The sequence below is a fragment of the Paroedura picta genome, chromosome 6, assembly GCF_049243985.1.
Source record: "Paroedura picta isolate Pp20150507F chromosome 6, Ppicta_v3.0, whole genome shotgun sequence".
NCBI classification, from domain to species: domain Eukaryota; kingdom Metazoa; phylum Chordata; class Lepidosauria; order Squamata; family Gekkonidae; genus Paroedura; species Paroedura picta.
In genome coordinates this window covers 25783573-25792855 of record NC_135374.1, presented here as the reverse complement: position 1 = coordinate 25792855, position 9283 = coordinate 25783573, and positions in this window count along the sequence as shown.

The following is a 9283-nucleotide window of genomic DNA, read 5'->3' as shown; positions in this document are numbered from 1 at the left end:
ATGGGAGCTGAGACACTGAAGTTCCCAGTGTATAAATGGTCTAAGACAGTGGTCCCCAACCTTTCTGATTCCCTCTCCCCGCCCTCCCGCAGTAAGAAGCTTGCGGCCCGGGAAGTTTTTTACTGCAGGGGGGGGGCGGGGAGAGGGAGCCGCGGCCCGGCGCCATGGCCTTCGCGGCCTGGCACCGGGCTGCAGCCCGCAGGTTGGGGACCACTGGTCTAAGAGATGTACACTGAAATTTGTGCAACCAATTTATCAGTAAGTGGTTGGGTCTGATGCTATCTCTTTGTTTAACATCCAGTATAGAAATAGTATTCAGTTTTGTATAAAGTGCACTACAGGACAGCTTCCTTTCCCAAGAGGATACTAAGCAGGCCTATTTCATTCCCTATTCAAGACTAATCAAGGAGTTTACTGCCTTTAGGTTGGGTGTTAACCCTCTTAATCTCTGTTAACCTCTAGAGTTTTCTGGTTTTGCAATATAATGGGATCATCAAACTTAAGGGTTTGCATTTCCCTTCAATTACTGCTACATTCACCCCGGCTATTTATTATTAGCAGTAACTGCAAGGCTTCCTGGACTTGTTCAACAGAGCAGGATGGTTGGGGGAAAACAGCAGGAGGAAAGAATGGCCAAGGACTGACCTGCTTTCTTACTGGACAAAGTTATTTACATTCTTCTCCTGGGACATTGCTGTTGGGAAGTGTTAAAAACTCTGGGCTGGAATATTCCTGGAGATTGGGGGGTGGAGTTTGAAGACAGATTTGAAGAGGAGAGGGAACACAGTAGGGCAGGGGTAGTCAACCTGTGGTCCCCCAGATGTTCATGGACTACAATTCCCATGAGCCCCTGCCAGCATTCGCTGGCAGGGGCTCATGGGAATTGTAGTCCATGAACATCTGGAGGACCACAGGTTGACTACCCCTGCAGTAGGGTATTTTGCTACACAATCCACCAACCAAAGCATCCATTTTCTTCATCTCCATAGTACACAGCTCAGTTGTAATTTCAGGAGATCTCCAGGACTCACCTGCAGGGTGGCAACCCCACCTGGGTCAACAGTCACTTGTGCAAATGCTATACGAGGATGAGCCTGAGAACTGGCACTGGGCAGAGGAAAGGAAGAGTCCCTGGAACGGGGCATCATAAAGGAGATGGAGATTTAGTTTTTAAATTTCTTCTTCCAGACAGATGGTAGAGGAAAGCAGAGACACACTAAGATTTCAACATATCCATTGTACTTCTAGATGTGCTCATCTATTTTCCATGCGACCGTGACGCTGGCAGAAAGCCAGTGAAAAACAACTAGCAAGGATCTTTCCACTGTTGTCAGTGAATTTTACATCAAGGTCACAGCACAACAGAAAAGCTGACATGAAGGGAAAATAATTTATTACCCAGTTAGCAATTAATTTAATAAAGGTCGATTTTTTTTAAAGACAGCTATCTTGTTTTTTAAAACAAGGCAACAAATAATCATTTTGCAGAAGGAGAATGTCTGTTTCCCCCACATTTTCTTGCAGCAGCTTACTTTTAAATGTTTTATGTTTAGCACCCTAGATAGAAACGTTTAGTACGACTACACATATCGTTCGCGCAGAAAGAAAAGAACAGGTATTGTACACCTTAAACTGCAAACAGTTTAAGGTGACACACATGCATGGTGACTGAACACACATCATCACAAGAACCACCTCCCCTTGCTTGGGTGACTCAAGTGCCATGGGAATCAAAGGATGGGAGGACACGATTTTAAAAAAATATATTGTGTTATAGCGTGACTGCATTATTGCACATGCTCAGACCAAAAAAAAGGGGGGGGGGGAGGCAGGTCAGGAGGCCAGACTGCCGACTGTCCAAATGAAAATGCAAAACCCATGCTGCAATTGGAGTTCTGACCAGAGACAGGAGAAAAACCACAGATGCAGAATGCGAGGTGCAAATTTGGAATCTACATTTAGAATCTGATGTGGCAGGGGGGTATGAAAATCTAAATAAAAAAAAAAGAACTGTGGAATCAGTCTGTGTTTCTTTCACCTTGCGTACCTCTTATACTCTTATCTGAAAATGGAAACAAAATTGTCACTCCATGCATCATATAATTGACATCATCCTGACCTGGATGGCCCAGGCTAGCCCAATCATGTAAAATCTCAGAAGCTAAGCAGGGTTGGCCCTGGAGAGAACTTGGATGGGAGACCTCCAAGGAATACTAGGGTGTGATGCAGAGGTAGGCAGTGGCAAACCACCTTTGAACATCTCTTGCCCTGAAAACCCTATAGTCTCACCAAGCCAATTGTGATGGCACTCTCCATCACCACCACATAATTTAATATATTCCCTATATAAAATGGCAATGTTCATAACCCAGATGGATGATCCTGTGTTTTTCAAAAGTAAGTCCCATTTCCAAAGTCCCATTCCCAGTATATTGCACACTATTCCTACAATCAATGCTCTTTAAAAGAGGTGGTGGTGGTGGTGGGGAGAATCAGTACATGTTCAGATACATTGCTATTCCATACATAAGGATCTCTCTTTCCACAAGAGAAAACAGCAGCCAAACAAGCTGCTACTCCCAGCCAGTGGCCAAAAAATGTTTTTCAGGTTACATTGCAACTTCCAGATATAACAGAAGCACCTTCTGCTAGCTCTAAAAATATCAGCTAGTCGCAAGCATTCATTAACAAGCAAATAAGTCAAACAAGATAATGGAGCACAGGTCAGAAATGATTTCATTACTTAAAGCAAGATTAATTTGGACAATGATTTGTTTGTTTCTTGGTTTGTTATATCATACATTTCTCCTTGGAGGAATCTGATGTAACTTGCACCATATAAATAAACTAGGGGCAAAGCCTGTTGCATACAGGAATACAACAGGCGCTAGATTAGGTGGGAGGAGTGGAAGAACTCTGTGGACGGCCTCCCCCTCCCTCCAGGACCTGGAAAGGCTGCAGGCTAGAAGCCCCTGGGCAGGAAAGTCACCAGCAGGGGCAGCTCTCATGCAGCAGGGATCTGCAGCCTCTGAGCCTCAGAGGGAAGTGTAAGGAGGAAAGGGTGGGGAACAGAAGGCAATTGGCTGGCCGCTGGACAGACAGGCGAGCCAGTTGGAGGAGAAGGCACTCAGGGGCAGGACAGCCACCCTGAGTGGGTGTTAAGTGCTGAGTGACATTTAAGCCATGAGGCACTCTCTTCCTCCAAGGCCTTACCAGAAATATATAGTGGAACAGGGCCTGCCCAAGGTGTAATTGTTGACTGACTTATCTGCCCCAACCAAAGAATTCTTTGCCCATGGCTCTAAGGCAGGCTTTCTCAACCAGTGTTTCATGAAACCCCGGGGTTTCTTGACAGCCCTCGGGTTTTCCAAATGGTGGATGATAATAATTAAATTTTAAATACATTTTAAAAATGTGTTAAAAGTTTATTGGGTGCTGTGACCATATATGGTCATGTTGACCCACTCCCCTCCTCCCAAAATGGCCAATGATGGGCCTGGAGGGAGTGGGGAGGGGCCCCAGGTGGGAGTGTACATGGCTAAGCTTCCCAACACAACTATGATGCCTGTACAGTCATGCCCTTCTGAGGTTTCTCGAAGCCTGAAAAACATTTCAGGGTTTTCTCAAGGGTAAAAAAGTTGAGGAAGGCTGCCCTAAAGGTTCATGCCTCTGGCCGCACACATACTTTTCAGGGTACCTGAAGGGGAAAACTAACTCCCAACCTTCTTGGACTTTCATCTCCTTAAGTTTCACTTAATATTATATTTTAATATTAATAAAAATATTAAACAGCTGTTAAGATCTTCCTCCTACTCATTCCCCACCTGCTTGTATGCTCAGTTAGATTCTTGTCCAGTAGCAGTTTAAGAGATTAACAAGATTTCCAGTCAAAGCTCCTCTAGTCAGGCATGAGTAGGAACAGAGATCTCCGAGTCTTTACATCACAGTCAGAAGGTGGGAAAGGTGCTGCAAAAATTCCTTGTAAAGAGTGAGAAGGTACCATGCATATTGTAAGCAGCTGGGTTAGAACAGTGGGAAAATGCTTGGGGATAGAAAAGTAGCTAAGTCCTGGGGGTGTCCATTGTTCTGAACATGAATGAACTCAGGTTCAGCAGTCTCATATTGTAATCAGAAACTGATTAGAATTTGCATTGTATTTTTGCATCCTTTATAAGCATTCTTTCAGCTGGGTAGCCACTTTGGTCTGGAGCAGCAGAAGAATGTTTGAGTTCCATTGCACCTGTAAGACTAACAACGTTTTATTCAAAGTTTGAGCTTTCGTGTGCAAGTACTTGCTCAGATACCTGGCTTCTTCCAATGAAGATACCTGATGAAGGAAATATATGTGTCTGAGCATGAGAGTTCAGCTGAGATTCTTTGGGTAAAAATGAAAAGAGTAGGAAATAATAGTAGTATTAAGGTGGGTGTCTGCTATAGACTGCCAGGCGAAGGTGGAGGGCTTGAATGAGATGCTTCTAGACCAGATGATAAAGTTCTCAGAAAGACAGGACCTAGTGGTCACGGGAGATTTCAGTTACCCAAGTACCTGTTGGAAGACCAGCTGGGCTAAAAATGAAAAGTCCAATAAATTCTTGACTTGTCTTGCTGTCAACTTCATTTCCCAGAAAGTGGAAGGGGCAACTAGGGGGGGCTGCTTTTTTAGACTTGATTCTCACCAATAGGGAAGAACTGGTTGATGAGGTAAAAGTTGTGGGTGCACTTGGTAGTAGTGACCATGTGATTTTGGACTTTATGGTCCTGGGGAAGAGGGAAAAAGAAAAGCGGTACGTAGTCACACATACAGGCTCTCTTCAGGAGAGCAAATTTTAACAAACTTAGTTATGTTGGGGAGAATCCCATGGTCAGAAAAACTTAAGGAGATGGAAGTCCAAGAAGGTTGGGAGTTTCTCAAAGTGAAATACTGAAGGCATAATTGCAGACAATTCCCTTGAGAAGAAAAACTGGGAGGAACCTAAAGAAACCAGGATGGCTCCCATAAGCAGCTTTCAAAAGAATTGAATAATAAAAAAGACTCATTTAGGAAATGGAAGGAGGACCTTATAACCCAGGAGGAATATAAACAAATAACCAATGCCTGTTGGGAAAGTGCTGAATCTACACGACTCGATCGTAGGCACAAACGCTGGCTCAGTGCAACATGGAACATTTGATCAGAGAATGGTCTGATATCCTTGGTTTGTGGGAGAAATCATTTCATTCTTATTTGTTGACTTCATTGAATAAAAGTAATTTAGGCTCTGATGGCAAGTCAAACCTAATTGCTTTAAGTGTCTTTAAAGTTCACATTATAATGAATGAATCAGGCTTCAGGGAAATTACGAACAACAGATGCCATCAATCCTTACAAGGTTGCACATGAAATTCATCTTTCGTGCGGCACGTATCTAAAGCGGAGGATGAGTCACCCATGATCCTTGTGTGCTGGGGTGAAAGTATTGGTTTCTCAGGACTGCGTATAGATGATGATGATGATGATGATGATGATGATGATGATGATGATGATGATGATGATGACGACAACGACGACGACAACAAAAATAATAAAAAATAATAAAAAATAATAAAAAGCATTATAATTAAAAAATACAATACTCAATGCACTGAAACATTGCTTTTCAAAAATAAAACAATCCCGAATCAGTATTGGAAGATTGTTAAATGCCCTATCCTAGGAGCACAGAAGAGCTAAATCCAGGCACTGTTTCTTTCTCCCAAGTCTCAGACCTGGAATTTGTGAAGTAATCCACAGAGCATATGCAGAAAGCTTTGCCCTTACAAATTAATAACCACATCTGGCCTTTGCTTACACTCTTGAAATAGTCCACAGCTGAGTGGCTGGACTCTGTAAAACTTGAAGCACTGTTCAGAAGAAAAATGAATCGGCGAATCTCACTAGTTGAAAATAAAAACGATTTACTGAACCTCTAAGAAAATAGCTTTCCCTCTCCAGCCCAAATCTTCTTCATCCAAAGACATCTTCTATTATGGCTGTGCTTAAACAGCTTAAACAGAACTTTAAAAAGAGATCAATAAACTGCTGAACTTGGAAAGAAACAATATTCTGATGTCAAAGCAGTTGATTCTGCAGTATTCTCAATGACCTTGAAGTCAAATGACTTCGGTTAGATCAGCTCCAGGAAAACTGACCAGAGTATTCATCCAGCGGGACAGTAAATCCAAAGTTGATGAATCTGATGGACAAAGGCATGCCGATGAAGAAAATGCTTTCTCAGTTGTAGGAAAACTTGCTGGAAGGGAGTAATATGATCCAGCATGTCAGTCCACTTTCCTACCTCTGTCTGACCCGGTGTTTGGAAGAGGTAGCAATTCTGAGAATTGCCGTTTCAGCACTTGAAATATCACATGCGGGGAGGGGACACAAGATCACTTGGTCCCACTGTGCTGCAGGATCAGTCATGACCAGGGCATTTTTAAATGGCTGAATTTGTCTCTCAAAGGCAATGAGGTTCATCAGTTGGATCCGTGTACATTGTAGTGTCTAGTTTGGCCAAGAGAGTAAATGAATTCACTGTGACCTTTTGGGGAGGGAGATCATCAAGATGCAGCTGTTTTATGGTGACCCTGCAGGGCTTTCAGAGCAAATGACATTCAGAGGTGGCTTTATCATTGCCTGCCTCTGCCTTGGTATCCCTTGGTGGTCTCCCATCCACGTGCTGACCAGGGCTGCCCCTGCTTAGCTTCTGAGATCAGACAAGATGGGACTAGTCTGAGCTTTTCAGGATAGGGCTCAGTGGAGCTGAATTATGAGTAAATTATCAGGGGGACAGACTTTGTATCTATTTCATAGCCTCACTTTAAAATTGGATTGAAATAAACAGAAACTGTATTTCAGGACCAAAAAAAAGCCATTTGTAGGAATAATATGAAACAGGCACTAAATTCCTAACACAGTGATTTGGGCTCACTTAGGTGTTTTGCTGTTGTTTTAATTTAGGTGTGGGGCAATGGAGGGGATTCATTTCCTTATCTCTGTTCTGCATTGGATAAACACAATCAGCCAGAATGAACAGGAAACGAACAGATGAGACTCCCATTGCTGGAGCTTTCTGCTTCCAAGGCAATCTTCTCTTGATTAGAAGCACTTCACTGATAGACCCTTGCTGTGCTCATTCAGGTTTTGATCAAATGCCTGATAAGGTCTTGTTTTCCCGCTTCCTCCGTTCAGGAGATCAGGTGTCCAGGTACAGGAGAAATCTAAAGAACACAAAACTAGAGCTGATTCAAGGTGTACATTTATCCTGCTGCAGCTGCACTTGTGTCTAGACTAATAAGGGGAATCAAACGCAGTGTACCCCAATTCTCAAAGCATAGCCTGCATTGCTGGTAGGATTGCCAGCATCCAAGTGGGACCTAGATATCCCCCAAAATACAACAGAGCCCCAGGGAACAGAGATCTACCCTCCCACTGGGCAAAAAATGTATAAGCTCTGGCCTCATACCAAGCTGAGGCCTCTTCCCAGTCCCTTCCCAAACCATGCACTTCTCAAACTGCACCACAAAATCTCCAGGAATCTCCCAACCCAGAGCCAGCAACCTGAATTGCAGGCAAATAAATCATTGCTGTGAACCAAGTGTTAATAGAAATCTAGTGACTGAGCCTATTTTATGTGAAGGCAAACCTTTGATGATACATTTATTTTTTATCAGGAACTTGTACAATTAACTTCTAGGACCCGAAGGAAAAAGAAGCATCCACCTTCAGCCGTATTGCCATTCAGCGCTTAAATAGAATTATTGTAGGCTGTGCAATGCCATGTAAGCACATAATTAAGGTCTCATCTGGTCTGCCACTACCAGATAAATTCAAGGCCTATTTTTTTAAGTAACATAATTGTTTCTGTTTTCAGTATTGTCTCTTGTTCTATCACAAATGGTTTCCCCTAAAGCTTTGAAGAGGCAAACACTGGATTGAGAAGTTCATTACTGATCGTATTTTATCTCCAGTATAAGGGTTTGAAACTGACTTGTCTTAAACTAATTGCAGGAGTAAAGCAAACATGGATTCTCAGTTTCCACCCACACCATAAGACATGGGGGGAATATACTTATTTGCAACTTTAAAACGCCCCCGCTAAAGAAAATCTGAACAGAAGCTACAAACCATAAAGATTCCACACCATACCTCATTTTCTCATAAGCAAAGTTGTGAAAAGACCAACTTTAGTGAATTTTGACAAACGCTAATTATTTAAAGACATTGAAATAAGGGCAAAGACTAGTTTGGATGCTAAAATGCCTTTGGTTGCCCTCAGGACAATCTTAGGGATTATGGGGCATGGGGCCTTCGGTCCAGGTTGGGGCCTCAGGTTTACTGCTTCCCTTCCCAATGAGGACCAAGTGAAGTGTGGGCAGGACCCATATCTGCTGCTGGAAGACAGCTCCCACAGTGATAGCACAAACCTGTTTTCTTTTCTATCCTCCTCAGGGGGCAAGGTCATGGGCAGCTGCCCCACACAAATACCCCCAAACCTGTTGTCCACTAAGACTGCCCCTAGTTGCTCTGGTGGAAATCTTTGTTGAAAGACAGGAATGTGCCCTGGGATCATTCACCTTAATTTCTCAGCATTTGTTGTCATTGACTTCACCAAGTTATCATTCAAGGTTTCAGAAATGAGACATTGGGCGCCATTTTGTGATACTTCCAATACTTCTTGTCCCTTGAAAGTTGTTTCCAGGGGAATATTGTTTGTCTTCATAGCATGTATCTTTTGGAGTTCATTTTCTTTCCCATCTTCTTTGATATATATTTGAAAGAGCAGGATGAGGTTGGTTGTAATTTGTATTACTGTTTCTCCTATCCAGCTAACACATGAGATGGTTGACACAAATGTTTACATACAAACTGTAATGTAATTGATTTTAAAAATTCACTTATTTTCGACCTTTCTACCTATGGGGATCCAAAGAGCCTTACATCATTCTCCTCTCCGTCCTTGCAGTCATTTGGCAGCTGCTGTAGTAGAACTGGTATTTATACCCCACTTTTCACTGCCCAAAGAAATCTCAGAGCAGCTTACAATCACCTTCCCTTCCTCTCCCTACAATAGACACCCTGTGTGGCAGGGGTGGCTGAGAGAGCCCTGACAGGACTGTGACGAGCTGAAGGTCACCCAGCTGGCTGCATGTGGAAGAAGCTCACCAAATTAGAAGCCACTGATCTTAATCACTACACCGTGCTGGCTAAAGACCCACTTCTGTTACAACTAATCTGCAGAATAGTTTATTTGGAGAAAATGGCAGC